This window comes from Panthera leo, chromosome A1, assembly GCF_018350215.1.
Source record: "Panthera leo isolate Ple1 chromosome A1, P.leo_Ple1_pat1.1, whole genome shotgun sequence".
Classification (NCBI taxonomy): domain Eukaryota; kingdom Metazoa; phylum Chordata; class Mammalia; order Carnivora; family Felidae; genus Panthera; species Panthera leo.
In genome coordinates this window covers 237,883,519-237,899,083 of record NC_056679.1, presented here as the reverse complement: position 1 = coordinate 237,899,083, position 15,565 = coordinate 237,883,519, and the positions used below count along the sequence as shown (strand labels likewise).

Below are 15,565 nucleotides of genomic sequence, written 5' to 3'. Positions count from 1 at the left end.
GAGCACAGAGGATTTTTAGGGTTTTGTGATACTACCTGCTGGATACAAGTCATGACCCATTTGTCCAAACCCGTGGGACCTGCGACAGGAAGAACCCTAACGCAAACTGTGCACCTTAATTACTCGTGATGTATCAGCACCGCTCATTGACTGTAGCAGTGTCGGCACAGACAAGGGAAACCGCTGGTGGAGGCGGGGCCAGAGGGCGGTGTCTACAGAACTCTGTGTACTTTCTGCTCAATGTTTCTGCAGACCTAAATAGTTCTATTTTAAAACCTGTTGTAGTTTTTTTTTTTTTTTTAAACTCCATGCCTAGCACAGAGCCCAACATGGACCTTGAACTCACAACCCTGCGATCAAGACCTGAGTTGAGATAAAGAGCTGGATGCTTAACCGACCGAGCCGCCCAGGCACTCCTAAAATTTGTTGTCTTTTTTTGTGTTAGCGACAATTAGAGAAACAATTTTTACACTGCACCAAAAAATAATAAAATAACCAAGAACAAAATAGAATCAAAGATGTACAGAATCATTTATAAACGTTTACACAACATCATTCAGAAAAAATTTAGAAGTCCTAAAGGGTAGAGATATACCATGGTCATGGACAGGATGCCTCATGTTTAAAGATATTAATTCTCTCCTAGGTGTTCCAGATGAAAATCTCAGTACGTGTGTGTATGTAGACATTGACAAACCATTTTTAAAGTTTATTTACTTATTCTGAGAGAGAGAGAGCAAGAGAGTCTGTTTGTGCGCCAGGGAGGAACAGAGAGAGAGAGAGAGAGAGAGGGAAAGAGAGAATTCCAAGCGGGCCCCGAGTTGTCTTCACAGAGCCCGACGTGGGGCTTGAACTCACCAACTGTGAGATCATGACTCGAGCTGAAATCAAGAGTCAGATCTCAACTACTGGGCCACCCAGGCGCCCCAAAAAACCATTTCTAAAATGTCTATTGAAACACAAAGAGTCAGTAGCAGACAACATAACTTGAGGAAGAACGAGGCTGGAGCTGTATGTTACCGGAAATGTGATTATTTTCACGTTGCCACAGGTACCGGTGTGGGCTCCTGAGGGGACACTGGAAGAAACAGGGGCTCCGGAAACAAATTTGCACGTAGACACATTCGACTTACACCCAAATTATGAGTTTCTGTTCCACGCCAGAATGGCCAAGGTGAAAAAGAGAAATCTTTGGTGGCAGGATCGTGGACGGGGGTGTGCAGCTGGGCGCGGGGACACCGGGGTACGCAGGCGCACACGTGTGCTCACCAGAACACGCGGATGGGAACGTTCACAGCCTCAGCCCGGAGGCCACCGAGTGCCGCTAACAACAGGGCGGACGAAGACGTGTGCCCGGTTTGCACCGCGACGTGACAATGATAGCCACAGACGCCTTGCAAACGTGCCCAGAGACAGGAGGAAACCGGGTGGCGAGGGCCCACGTCCTGCCGCGTGGTTCGCGAAGCTGAGTGGTGGCTTCCGAGTGGGGCCGGGGTCCCTCAGGGGCCGGCGACAGCGGCACGGCGGAGGCCGTCCGTGCCCTGCTTTTGATCTGAGTTCTGGTGATGGTGGTAAGGACACGAATGACACTATTTGCCCCGTGTCATGAAAGCTTTCTCAGAAATACCATAACGTTTTGAAAACAGTTGCACTTAAATGCACCTAAATGAGCATTTCAAAACCAACCATTACCTTAAAATCGCTGTGATTTCAAACTACTCAACGTGAAGGCAGACCTGTTTCGATCGATAGCGTTATTTGCTAAGCTCTGAATCAATATTTTCTCTTTGCTCGGACAAGCTCCCCAAGTGCCGGGCAGACAGGTTGACGAGGCCGCGTGTGGCCCCCACGTGCCACGCCGGGACAGCGCTCGCCCACACGGTGGCTCGCCCACACGGTGGCCCCTCCACCGGACCCGCGGGGAGCAGGGGAGGGTGCGAGGGTGAGACCCGCCGGCCGTGCCCAGCCGGCAGCAAACTTTGGGAGTTTCTGGCAACCTCACCTACACCGCCCGGTGTTTCTGGAAATACAGCCAACCCGTCGCACTGTTTAAACCCTCCAGCTGGCTGCTCTCACACGGACTCAGCCATGAGGCGGGTTTGTTCCAGACCAGGATGGAGTGTGCCTCTGGGTCGCCGTGGCCTTGGGGCAGAACTACAGGACGGGCGGGTGTATTTTCTCCCCTGGTTTTAGGATTTTCAGTTATAACTGGACACGAAATCAGAGAACACGGGGCAAAGCGGTGCGTGCACGTGGGTCCTGTCCTGACGGACGGGCCGACCCCTCTGCGCTGCTGGTCCCGGGCGGGGGCAGGTGGGGATGAGATAGGAACGCCGTCAGTGTCCCGGCCAGAGAGAAAGGAGGCCCGGGCTGCAAGTGGCACGCTGAGGTCACCATCGGAGCGTGACGACAGCGCCTCCTTCCTTCTGTTGCTCAGAAAAGGGAAGCACGTCTCCAGAAGCGCTCAGAAGGTGTGTCCGCAGGGACCCAGCATCGCTGTGGCGGCTACCTGGACGGCCGGGACGGCAGTCGCCCATGCCCCGCCTGGCTGTCACCACCGCCCCACCTCACCCGGAGACCCGCCCCTGCTGCTGCGTGTGGCTTCTGCGTGCGACACTCCACAGACACGCGTCGTTCGGTGTGTGAGGTTCTCGTGACCGTGTCCTCCGCCTTGCCACGAGGGAGCCACGTGGGAACCACAACTACTGACGACCGGTCCCTCGGAGCCCACCCGTGTCTCACGTGGGCAGACCCCTCCTCCGGCTCCCGTGGGGACGCCCTGTCTCCCAAACACTGGGGACCGTTCCGTCCCCTGAGGCGTCAGCACCCTCTGCCCTCCCTCTCCCGTGGCCTTCGCCCTCCATGTTGCCTCATCTGTGGACCGTCAGCCTCGGCCACGAGGCCCGGAGCTCCGTGAAGACCGAGCCGGGGCCAGGGCCGGGGCCCGGGAGGTGACGGATGAAAGAAACGGAGGAAGAACGGGAGGGAGGGCGGCTCCGTCCCGGGAGAAATCCTGTGGGAGTTTCTGGTGACGCCGAGGGGGGGCGGGGTTGGCTCAGCTCCAGGGCTCACGCAGCCTGCTCACACGGGGCACTGTGGCCGCCTCCACCTGCCTTCGCCGGCCGCGCCTCGGGGCCGGCTCTGCGTTCCCATCGGACACTGTCCTCGGTCCCAGCTTGGGCCCCCGAGCCGGTGTCTGGCCTGCCCCATTGGGCCCAGAGCTTGTGAGGCGGGGTCACCGCAGGACTGTGCTGGCCGGGGTCCCCATGTCGGGGTTGAGCCCGGTCCCTGAGCTGTTTCAGTGAGCGATTTGCTCTGTTCAGAAGAAGAGAAGATTTGAATTAGTGAATCTCTCCAGTGTCCGTTCAGTGGAAAATGATCGGGTTGTCCTGCCTGGGAGAGCGCACAGAAACCCACAACTGGACCAGCCTTCCTGCCGCTCTGACGAGGAGACAAAGTGCCGGGCACCGTTGTCCAGTGTCCGCACGGGAACCAATCCCGAGATCCACGTGTCCACGCGGCTCCCTGCGGAAGGAGGCTGGGGGGTGCCAGGAGACACCCCGATCCGAGGCTCGTCTGCCCCAGTGGGGAGGTGCACAACCCGGCGTGGCTCCTTCACGTGGTCCCAAAGAGGCCACGCGGGTGGGACGGCCCCTCGTTGCCGTCCTTCCCTGTCCCCTGCGTTGACACCATTAGCCCATCCGCTGACCGCATGGGGCGCTGCTTTGGAGGTGACATCGGGACCCGGTGACCACAACCCAACATGATGTCCCTCATTGCCCCGACCACAACCAAACCCGGATCTTGTCTCCATCCACCAATGCCACTGCCCCGTTGGCCACGGCCATTTGGACCACGGTCAAGTCTGCTATTTTAGTGATGGTTCCAGGAGGACGTTTCTGGCGTAACAGAGGGTAGGAAAGTGGGGACACTGCTTGAGGACCAGGAGGCAGGCCACTATCCACAGTTTACATTTAATTCCAGATGCCCCCCCCCCCCCCCCCGTCACTCTCAGCAACAGTGAGAGGAGGGCCTGTGGCGGTAAGGATTGCTTCAGCCGTGGTGGACGGGACATCAGAAGGAGCAAGGACTTACAGAAACGAAATCTAGAGGATGGTCCTGGCTTGGCTGCCGGGGGCTCAGGGGTCAGACGGGGCCCTGCCCCCTTCGTCTCGGGGCTCTGTCATCTCAGCCGGCGGCAGGGCCCCGTGTTCCAGATGCAGTCCTCATGTCCCCCCGGAAACCAGCCAGGGAAAAGGAAGAAGGTGTGTCCCCTTCCCTAAGGACATTCACCCGGAGACACCCCCCCCCCCACCCCCCCCGATCACGAGCCAGTGACTGGGACCCAGCCCCGTGGCTGAGCAGGTGCGGGGAGGCCGGGACACGGACGCCCCCAGCTACACGTTGGAGAGTCTCTTGTAGGACACGAGGAGGGACGCTCACACCGGACACCTGGGGGGTCACCGCAGACCCGCCTCCCCTGCCCCTGGGGGAAGGCCCGATGACTGTAGTCTGAGCAGCGAAGAGTTGTGACTTTAACTTGCATTTCATTGCGAGGTGGGGAGTTTGAGGACTTGCTCGCTTGCCATTGGCCACGGGCACGTCCTCCGCGGAGAATTGCCTGCCTGTGACCTGTCACCTGTTGCACATCCGCCCTGTTTTCTGGGTTTCCCGAGCTCCTCGCACGTGCTGGATGGCAGTTCTGATCTCTGCGTGTGTTGCACATTTCCCCAGTCTGTTGACCTACTGTCTTTTAGAAGTTTTGCGTTTCCGTGTGGTCCCTCTGCCGGTTGTTCTGTCTGGTGGGCCTTTTTTTTAGCAGCTGGTTTAAGAAGGACCGAATTCCCGAAGATCGAAGATTGTAAACCCACTGTCTTCTGTTTGCTTCTGACACGTTTGTAGTGTGTCAGTGTTTAGGTCTTAAAGTATTTGGAGTTCATCTTTGGGGTATCATCCCCGCCCCCGCCCCCCCCCCCCCCACCGCCAAATGTACACTCATTTGTCAAAATATAGGTTATCGAGCAATTTATCTTTCCTCCGTGGATCTGCAAGTCATGAAAGTCATGCGGTGATCGGACCTGCTTCGTTGGCGTGACTGTGTCTGCACCAGCTCGCGGGCGGGTCCCCTCCCCCCTTCCCGCTTCGTGGCATCAGCTAGTTCTTTGTTACTTGGTAGTTCTTCCACGGGGATCCTGGGGCTCCGATTCTGTTGGAATTCCGATTAGGGTTACAGTGAATTCGCGGAGTGGACGCTCCACACCGCCGAGCGCCGCCCCTCGGGAACATGACACATCTGTCCAGCGATTTAGGTATTTCTTGGGTTTGGCGCTTAACCTTTCTGTGTTTCACTAACACACGGAAAACATACAGGGCGACTCCTGGTTTACAAACGGGGAGGGGCGGATGGTGACAGGTGCGGGGGAGCAGCCCCTTCCCGCAGAGAAGGCGACCGTCATCGGTGCTCTCAGTGCTCACGGTCACTTGTGCTCTGTGACCCGGGGCTGGCCAGGGTCCTGTCCTCCGGCTCACAATTCCACACACGGGTGTGGTCCTATTCCCGAGGCCTCAGGTGGCTGTTCGGGCAGTGCTCTGAGACGCGCAGTGACAGGGTCACGAGCTTTCAGAATTTCGCAATAGAAGAAAAGCCAACGCTAGAGGTATGTGACATAGGGGCCACAGATGAGGACACACTGCTTAGAGATCAGCTCTTATCGCCTGTGGGTTTCCTGCCACCTCTGTGGGGGCCGCACCCCAACATCTGCGGCAGATGTTTGTCATTTCGGCCTTCTTGCGTCCACCCCCCCTTCTGCGTTTGGGCAGCCCTGCCCTGAGGGCTCACGGTACAGGCGTCCCCCGGAGGGAACCAGGACAGCGGATGCTGGCTCTGCACGGCCTGGTGGCCCCGGGTTCCCGGAGCCCCACTCGGGACCCCACCACACAGATTCGGTGGCTCAGGAGTCAGCGGAGGTGAGCCATGCGGACTGGAGCCCCAGTAGAGGTGACGCCCGGCCAGCCGGGGAAGGGACCTAGTGGTGGCCGGGCGGGTCAGGTCCCCGGAGACCTTTCCCCCTCGACAGCTGCCTTCCTGCTGCATGGCTGGGTCCTGCAGGGGAGGGGCCCTGGGGTCTTCATATATTTTGTCTTTTATTCCTTGCATTTGCAACTTACCCCTACCTGGGCCCTTCCGTGTCCCCTGATCCAGGAAGCTCCCACCCAGGGGTACCTCCCACGAAGGGGCCTGGTGGTCTGGGGCTCCCCAGGCATTAGCCCGTGGACCCCGTACACACCGAGAGCGGGGTCAGAGCAGAATCTGTTCCAGGTCACTGGGAGCCCTCAGGGTCCAGTGGCTGAGGCAGGACCCCTGCCCAGGCTACTCCTGGACCCGGTCCTCGGCTGGCCTCTGGCCTCCCGCACCCCTGTGCTCTTCTAGGCCTCGCTTTCCGGGCTTCCCGGAAAACCGGAGACCGTCTGATGTGATGCCAACGGGTCCACTGCTTCCGACTTGGGCAGATCTGTTCCTCTGCTCACAGCTGGCAGAAGGCTGGCGTGGCTGTCCCTAATCCTCGCACACCCTCGCCGTGGTGGGCTGTTCACAGCTGCCACGTTCACGTCCTGATCCCCGGAAACTGGGAAGGTGACCTTTCCTTAAATAGCCGAAATGTGATTCAGCAGATGTGATTAAGTTAGAGATCTTGAGATAGGAGATTATCCCGGATTAGCCGGTTGGCCCTAAATGCATCGTAAGTGTCCTTATGAGGGGGCAGGGCAGAGATCAGGTGCATACACGGGGAGGCCACCTGATGGACGACGGAGGCAGGGACCGGAGGGACGTGGCCACAGCCCAGGGACGCCTGGGGCACCAGGAGCTGGAAGAGGCAGGATCTCCATGTCCGAACTCTGGCCTCCAGGCTGGGAGAAGACACATTTCTGTGGCTTTGAGCCACCGATGTGTGGTCACTTGTTCCTGTGGCCCCAGGACACTCAAACATCACCCTTTGGAGAGCCCACCCAGCGCTTGGGAGGGTGACTGTCCCTCTGGGCTGAGTGAGCCCCCCAGGGCCCCGCACACCATCTGAAATCATGTGGCTTTAGGGGACCGGCGTGCTCGGAACCTCGAGCACAGAGCCAAGTGCGGTGCTGGCCCGGGGGCCCCTCTGCTCCCGCTTAGGAGCCCTCGGCCCCGCCAGTTGCTTTCTCTCTTCCTGTGTCCTTGTCTTCGGTCTGTCCTCGGGCCCTTGCTCACGTCAGCGGCTGGGGGCTGCCTGTAAGCATCGAAACGGGCAGGGAGCCGGTGGGACACGGGGCCGGCCCGGCCTCTGCGGCCAGCAGGTGGGTCACGCACCGCCTGCCGCGGGACCTCTAGCTTCTCAAGACGCGGTCGGCATCTGTGACGACGACTTTAATCCAGACCTCCCAGTGCCGCTGGGGACGGGCACTGAGTGTGATCCCCACCGTCTGATTTGTTCAAACACGGTCCTGAGAGCCGCGTTGCAACGTGTCACAACACAAAAGGCCACAAGTGTCCTTGGGGTCCGGCGTGGCCGCTGGAGGAGGATGAGGTCAAAGCTCCGGGGAGCCTCCCACACGGGGTGGCTTTCAGCCACGTCACTCGTGCTCCGTGGGCCTGGGGTTCCGGAAGGTTTGGGCTGGATCTGGCTCAGGGTGTCTGCGGTGGGGGCCAGATGTCAGCCGAGCTGGAAGACGGGGAGGGGGACGGGAGCCGCCGGGGGCTCCCTCGCGGGGTCTCCCGGGGGAGGACCTCCCAAGCGCCACCCGCCCGGACGGCCGCTGGGCTCACGGCCCGGTGTCCAGTCTCCCCTCGGACGTGCACTTGCCAAACGCCCCTGCGAGCCTCCGCGCTCCCCCTGAGGCTGGCTTCCTCGGCGCCCGGCCTCCGGTCCAGTGTCCCTTCACAGGGACTCGTCACGACACGCGCCAGCCGTATGCTTTCACTCCTACGTTACGCTGAAGTGAACTGGCGTCCAGACAGTACAGAGCACAGGTCGTACGTGGTCACTCGCTTCCCGTGTGCGTCCGGGCCTCCGCGCTCACCCCCCGGGTCACCCCACCTCACCCCAGAGTAGCCGCTGTTGTGGCCTCGATGGCCCTGGAGCGGCGGCCGCCCACGAGCTCCACCAGCCGGAATCCCGTGGCACGCACCTGTAGCCGCCCCCGCGGGGGCCACCGAGTCCCTGCCTCCCGCAGCCCCGAGGGCCCTGCCCTGGACGCAGGGGCGAGCCGTCCTGGTCTGCCAGCCCCGGCAGGCCTCGCGCTGACCACGCCCCTGACCAGCATCTGTCCTGCAGCCTCGCAGGGGACACCCAGCTACAGCCCACAAGGCAGGCCTCCCGCGGTCCTGGCCCACGGACCCTGGCAGGTAGTAAACGTTCACTGCCGTTTTGAGCGAGAAACCGGGGCAGCTGACCAACCGACGGAACACAGCGTTAACACGCCGTGTGCGCGACACGTCCGGGTGTTGGCTGGCACCAGCACTCGATTCTCCCCCCTTGTGCACACCTTCCATCGTGCGACTCGCTTCCAGTTCGCTCATCGAGCCGCCTTTTGATGGACACTTGGCTTGTTTCCGTGTTTGGCTGTCAGGGGAAAGCTGCCGCGAGCATTCTTCCGTAGCCTGCCTTCTTCTTGGGCGACTACCCAGGAGCGGGGCCAGGGGGTCAAGGTCGGGGGCCCTCTTGGTTTTATAAGAACCTACCCGACCACTTCCCAAAGTGGATGCACATTCGACGTTCCCACCGTCAGTGAGAGTTCCGACTGGCGGACCCGTCGACGCGTGGTGTCGTCGGCCTCGAGTTGTGGCCAATGTGTGGGGCGTGCGTGGGGAGGGGCGGTGCTTGGGAGGGGCCGAGGGGGCAGGGTCAGGAGGCTGTGGAGGCCACGCCCGGGTGCCCGAGGCACCACACACACACAGCCACAGGGCTCCTGCTACGTTTGAGCCTGAAATTCCCCGCCGGGCAGGTCGGTGCCTTGGAAGGGTGGGGGACAGGAAAACAGTGTAGGGTCGGTGGATCGGGGGCCATGACCGACTTGAATCAGGTGCTTGGTGGACACGCAGGGTGTGACCTGGGACGTGCCTGAGGCCTCGGACCTCGTCCGGGGCCAGGTGGAGTAGGGACTTGGTCCCGGGAGTCTCTTCGTGAGAATTCAGTTCTGATCACTGCGCCCCCTCCTCCCGCGAGCCTGGCTGTGGGGTGTGGCACGAAGGCAGGGGGCACGTGGAGAACGGAGCACCGGGTGCTGGGGCATCCTTAATTCCCGGCAGCCCTGAGAACACCCGGTGACACCGTAACTGGCACCAATGGGCCAGTTAAAGACAGAATCGTCTCAGGGGAAGGAGAGGAAACATCGCATTTTAGTGAGAGTTCACAGACTCACAACAAAATTATGCTCTGAAGTATCTGGCCGTTCTCTTGATTGCTTGGACTCATTCGGTAATTATTGTGTGTAGGAAGCAGAAGGAAAATTTCTACTGAATTGTTTATGAAGCGCTGAGGTTTACTAAGTGCTAAGTGCGGCAACGCTATTTCCCGGTGTGCGTTTTATTACAATGCCAGAGAGGGCTCGGCGGGAGAGGTCGTGAGTTTTCTTCATTACTGTGAACTTGGCAACGAACGTCTTTCTGCATGAACCCAGTGGGCACTCCCGATTACTTCTACACTAATTCAGGAGGAGGAGTTGTGAGCCAGAGTGTGCAAACGTTTGGGGCTTCCGAACAGACGAGTTTCATGGTCTGTGGTTAATGACAGGGGACGGTTGGACTCATCAGGGTCTTTACGGCGACGGTGCAGCCGAGAGACCTTCCCGTCACCGTCAGCCGAGCCCCACGTGTGAGGGGCCCCCGAGGTCCCGATCCAGGGATGGTTCTTTTCCGCAGGGGGTGGACAGCAACGAGGCCGGAAGGTTCGGAAGCCGTGTCTTTGCGGAGGACGTTGTGTTGATTCTCCAGGGCTTCTCCTCCAGGAGCCAGAGGGCAGTCGTGTTAGGAGGCGTTGACGCCCACCGCTGCGACCTTTCCTTCCCTCCCACTTGGCCGTCGCAGGCATCACGGAGTGCTGGATCTAACGCACAGATACAATTCCGCCCAGTGGCTAGTTTGACACCATTCACGCGTTTGGGCTGGAACTGTTCAGGGCATCGGAAAAGCATAAGACTTTTAACGTAAATTCGGAAACTGCCAGGATTCTCCCTGCGAGACAAGGATGCCCTCGGTCCCCTGACGCGCTCACCCCCATCTTCGGGTCCCTGACACCTGCCTGCTCTCCACAAATATCTGATGTTTCTAAGTAACAAGTATTTAGAGAGATGCGGAGCCATGTAGTGGCTTTTTGAGCAGACCTAGTCCAGGGTGATACTTTCCTGTAGAACGGGTTAATTTTAAAGGAGAGAGAGAGAGAGAGACAGTGAGAATTCCACTCCGACAGTCCCTGGGGCGAACGAGCAGTGGTTGTGAGTAACAAGGCAGGTGACAGAAAGCAGCCTGGATGGGATGTGGGAGCCGCACCCCACCCCCGCGCCCCGCGGGGGTGAACGTTCCTGAACGTTCCTCAGGGATACGGGCGGCCCCTTCTGCCCTGGGCTGTGCGGGTCTGTGCAAGGAGTCCCGCGTCCCGGGATGGTGGGTCCCCACAGCGCAGAACCGGCTCCCGTCTCAGGGGTGAGAACGGCATTTCCTCAGCCTCGACGCTGGTGAGGCGATCGCGACGGGCTTTCTGCGAGACGCCTTAGAAAGGACAAATCCTGGAACTAGAGCTGAGTGGCTTTTCGTCAGCCCCAAACCACGAGGGAGTCGCTGACTACGCCAAATGCTCTGTAACCCAAGTGGTCTCACTTGGGGGACAGTCCCCATTTCTTCTGAGGGAAGGATTCTCTACCTGGGGGGTCATGCGGGCTGCAGGGTGGGTCGTTCCTAAGGGCAAGAGCCTGCATCCCCCGCCCCCTCCCCCAGGACTCTGGGAAGGGGAGGAGCCCAGGGCACTGGCGTGTGAGAGCCCCCCTTCCCCCGGCCCACTCTGTCCCCGGGAGGCGGCCCCAAGCACACGTGACCCAGAACTCCAGGGACGACTGTTCAACTGATGGGCGATTTCACACTTCTCACCCAAAACCCTGTATTATAGAGACATCGCCATCGATTTGATGTTTACAGACTCTTGGCAATCAATGTGTGATATTAAAGTGTCAGAAGAGAAGCCCGTGCCCCCCCCCCCCGGAGAAATCACCCCCGCGCTGTTGTCTCCCAGTGAATGTAATGAGTGGAGAGAAAGCCAACAGCAATCACGTCGAGCCCTCGGCTGGCGGCCGCACGCACAGCTGGTGTCTTCCCTGCAGGACCAGACCGTTGCTCTGGCCGCGGATTCTCTTTCTAAAACCTTACAAATAGAATTTGGGGCCCAAAGTAAGAAGTTAACAGGCGCACGGGGAGATGTGCATACGCGTCAGCGAGAGAGAGGACGGGCAATGGAGCGTCTGCACGCTGGGTCCAGACACAGGGGCTCCCGGAGGCAGAGGTCAATATTTGCGACATTGCTGAAGGACACAGAAGACAAACAAAGGCGAGGTTCAGAATTGCAGCAAAGAAATAGCAGTGACGATTAAGTACATCTCCCAACCATTACAATAAGCACAAATCTCGGGCCCAGTGAAAGGGTGTGACACAGTTTAGACACAGCCGAGCAGACAGCGTGTGGGCTGGAGACGGGCCAGCGGGAAATACCCAGAGTGAGTCACAGACACGGAAGACACATAGGCGCTCGTGGGGGCAGGGGACTCCAGAGCCACGGGGAGAGCACAGGACCGGCATCTGCAGAGACCGGGACGGGGAACTCCCGGGTTCGGGGTGACGAGAGACATCCTGGCCCCTCAGCCCACCCGGCGCGGGGTCGTCGCTCTCCGGCACCTCCCGTGGTCTGCGCGGCTGTGGTCCCGAGCTGGTTCTGGTCCCGGCTCCCCAGCGGGAGGCCACGGGTCCGTGAACCCCTCCTGGTTGGCGTTGTCAGCGGTGGCTGCACCCTGAATGCGGGGGTCTCCTCACAACTCACAACCCAGCCCCCGTGGTGACGGTTTCGGGGGCTGGGGCTCCGGACGGCCAGGGGAGCCCTTGTGAGTGGGATCGGCGATTGCGGTCCTTGTAGGGGACACGGGAGGGGACTCGGTGCGCACCTGTGGCGGGACGGGCTCCGTGGGCGAGCACCCCAATCTTGACGCCCCGCTCCCAGACTGCTGAGAAACAGGCCTGTTGTCCACAGGTCTGTGGTGCCTAGTTACAGTGGCCCCACGGGTTCCGTGGTCCTCGAGAGCAGAGTGCGGGCTCCTGCTTCGTGGACGCAGAGGCGTGGCTGCAGATTGGCTTCCAGCAGCCCTTCCGTTAGTGGAACTGACTGGAGCCCTGTGCCCTGTGCCCTGTGCCCTGTGGGGCTCCTGGTGCGGCTCCTGGTGCGGCTCCCTCCTTGGTTGTTGTGTCTGTGTCACTATGGCGACGGGAGACACCTGGCCGGAAGCCCAACGAGAGCAGGGCCCCTGCCCGGGGCCAGGAGGGCTGTGAGCGAGCAAAGGGCCCCTCTGCCCCTCGGACGGCGGGTGTGAGGTGGGCGCCGTAGGGCGGGCTCACGTGGACAGCCAGCGGGGACCCCCTTCTGTCTGGCGGGCATCCAGCAGTCAAGGCTAACCCAGAAGGGTTCCTTCTTCCTTGGGACATAGGGCCTTGGGACCCTTCAGGGACACCGGACAAAGGGACTCAGCAGAGATGCTCAGCTGGGTTCCCAAAAACTTCAGCTGTCGATGAAACAGGTTTGTGCTTTAATCACTAAGAGAAAGGGTTTGTGGCAGCGTCTTTGCGGCATCGGCTGAGGGCGTTGCCGACGCACATATGAACGTGAGCACGTGGTGGTGGTGTCACCCGCCTAGGGCCGTGGCCCCTGAGGCGTGCTCCTCTTCTGTCAGCCTCCTTGGAGGCCCCTGCGCCTGCACCTGGACCTGGACAGCACCTGGACATATTCAGGCACCTGCACATATCTATCGTCTGTGTGTCCTAGTGCCTCTGTCCCTCCGAGCTCCCAAGACGCTCACCTGAGTCACCACCCCCTGATGGGGAACTCCCTCGCTCTCTTTTCAGAGAAAAGTTCCTGGCCTTTCCTGCCTCAGGCTGGCTCCTGGGGCGTGCACCTGTCCTGCCCGGTCCCGGGGGCCTGGTGGGGTCTCAGACGGGCTGCGGTGCCCAGACGGGACTTTCCTCTGCAGCTGGGTCAGTATGCTCCACAGGTGGCTCACCTTGCCTCCTGGAGGTGGCTGACCTCGCCACCCAGGACAGCATTTCACCCTGGGTCCCGCGGCCTGGAGACCACCCCCCACGGCGGCTCGTTCTTTCATGTGTGTTTCCCGGCGGCTCGCGCCGTCCAGGCAGCTTCTCGTGCTTGCGGGCCCGTCTCCTCCTTTGAGTGACTGGTTCATTCCTTCTGCCTGCCGCGTGTCCCTCATCGATCTGTGGGAGTTTTGAGAGTAGACGTCACTCCCCCAATGCTCTATGAGTTCTGTTTCCGAGCCCCCCGTGTCTTTAGTTTTGACTTCCCTGCCTGTTGTCACGCTGAACTTTTTAGATTACTCAGATGTCGATGGATAGTCCTTCAGCCGCTTAGAGAACGGACGTTGGGGACGCTCCTGACCTCAGAGACACTGCCTGGGGAACAGAGAGGCGGGATAGAAACCAGCTGGCAACTCTGAGTCATGGCTGGAGCCGGCTCCGTGCTGATGAGGAGGGAGGACCGACGGGCTCAGAGGGGCTGCTCTGACATCGGCCCAGCCTGCGGACAACCACACACCCGCCTGCGGGACGCACAGTTTCTCTGAGCGGACGCCCGCCCGCCTCCCCGGCCCCAGACCTCCTTCCATCTCACACCTGTGGGGGTGGGGTAGCACAGTTTCCACTCTGCTGCGACCATCTCAGGCCAGCAGTGACCTGGGGCCGGCTCGGTGGCCGTCAGAGTGTGCGGGAAGGCGAGGGAGGGGCCGCCGGCCCCCTGGAAACCCTGCGTGTGATCATGGCTTTTCTGCTTCCCAGAAGGTCCCCTGTAGGCCTCTGGGCTCGCCCCACCTGGACCCTCAGTGCCCAGCGATATCCCAGACCTGGGGTGGGGGGCACCCCAACACGCTGCGTGCCTCCGTCCGCTCGACGGGGAGCTCGGCCCCGCCTGGATCCTGGGCCCCCAGGAGATGTCTCGCCTACGAGCACCAGGGTGGCCCTGAGCCCTGGCAGGCGCTCTCCACATCCTTGTGAAGCAGGCTCTGCTGGCGGTGAGTCTAAGTCTAAGCACGACTGACCCCTGATGGTCTCTGTGAGCATGAGACCGGGGACTGTTCTGTTCTCGTTACCAAGTCAACGAGGCCCTGGCCAAGAGTCCGCCCCCACGGGGCACAGCCGCTGCAGGGCGGGAGCTATGGGGGGGGGGGGGAATGAGGTGGGGCGGAGGCACCCTGCGGGCCCAGAGCAGGGGAGCGGCTGCTGGGGAGGCTGACGGGGCCCCGGCTTCACCCCTGCTCCCCGCCCGCAGGTCTCGGGAGCTCTCCTGCCACCTGCACCTTGTCCCACCGCGGTTTCCTGACGTTTCAGCCGTGTCATCCGGGGCTGGAGAGGACATCTTACCTCCTCGGTTGGGGGCAGCTCCTGGGACTCACCGGACCGCCCCCCTCAGCCTCGCCCCTCTTCTGGGTGAATGGGAAGGTGACTTTAGAGCCCGCCTGCCTCTGGGCACTGGGGTGGGTCCGCCAACGACCTTCGGGAGGCCCCACTGAGCTGTCCCCGGTCTCCTGGGCCGGCGATCGGCACAGGATTTAACTTTTCTGGCTCAGCCTGCCATACACGCTGAGCTGAGGAGAGAGGTCCGATGGCGGCGAGGACATTGTGGCCGGGCCTCCGGCACCTGCCGTGGCAGGAGCGGGACAAAACTTGGTTGAATTAATGGAAGGGCCCCGGCAGGCTTCCAGGACTGTAAATTCCGGCCCGTTCTTAGTGCTCCCTGTCCGTCAGTTCGGCCAGGGCGGGTCCATGCCTTTTCTGTCCTGTGGACGCGGAGCCGGGAGGGACCCCCGTCTGGGCAGAGGGCACACGGGCCTCAGACCTGAGGCAGACCCGGTCGGTTGGCGTGGGCACCGGTGGCCCTCAGTCCCCAGCCCCTCGATGGCTTCAGAGCAGCGGCCCCCCCAGGCCCGAGGGGTGGAGGCACAGGTGTCCCTGGACGTCAATGGTGACAGGATGCCCCAGTCTGCTCTACCCACGCCAGGTCCCGGGCTCCTGGGGCTAATCGTCCCCAGCAGACCTGGCCACACGCTGGGTCCCCGTGGCCAGCTGGCCTCTCGTAAGGCTGGGGAGACTGTGGTGTGGATACAAGTGGGCATGACCTCTGACGGCCACCGCCAGGCGTCCGTGTGAGCCTGTTTCCGTCCTGGGCCCCCTGAGCTCGGACCGCCTGGGGGGCCTGAATCTCACGGTCGCACCCGGCGTGTTCCTCTGGGCAAGGCCGTCCCCCCAGGGCTGCCGTCCCCACAGAAGACCCGGGAG

The 15,565-nt window shown here is 60.9% G+C and overlaps 2 long non-coding RNA genes across 2 annotated transcripts; one reads left to right on the top strand and one right to left on the bottom strand.

The window, feature by feature from the left end:
- Positions 1-9,477: 9,477 nt before the first annotated feature.
- LOC122202227 lies at positions 9,478-12,413 on the bottom strand. The gene is made up of 2 exons (XR_006194535.1): positions 11,448-12,413; positions 9,478-10,076 (listed from the first exon to the last, which is right to left on the bottom strand). It is a non-coding gene; the product is annotated as an uncharacterized LOC122202227 (long non-coding RNA).
- A 108-nt stretch (positions 12,414-12,521) lies between these two features.
- On the top strand, positions 12,522-15,188 carry LOC122202234. Its single transcript, XR_006194536.1, has 3 exons — positions 12,522-12,801; positions 13,608-14,301; positions 14,559-15,188. It is a non-coding gene; the product is annotated as an uncharacterized LOC122202234 (long non-coding RNA).
- Positions 15,189-15,565: the final 377 nt, after the last annotated feature.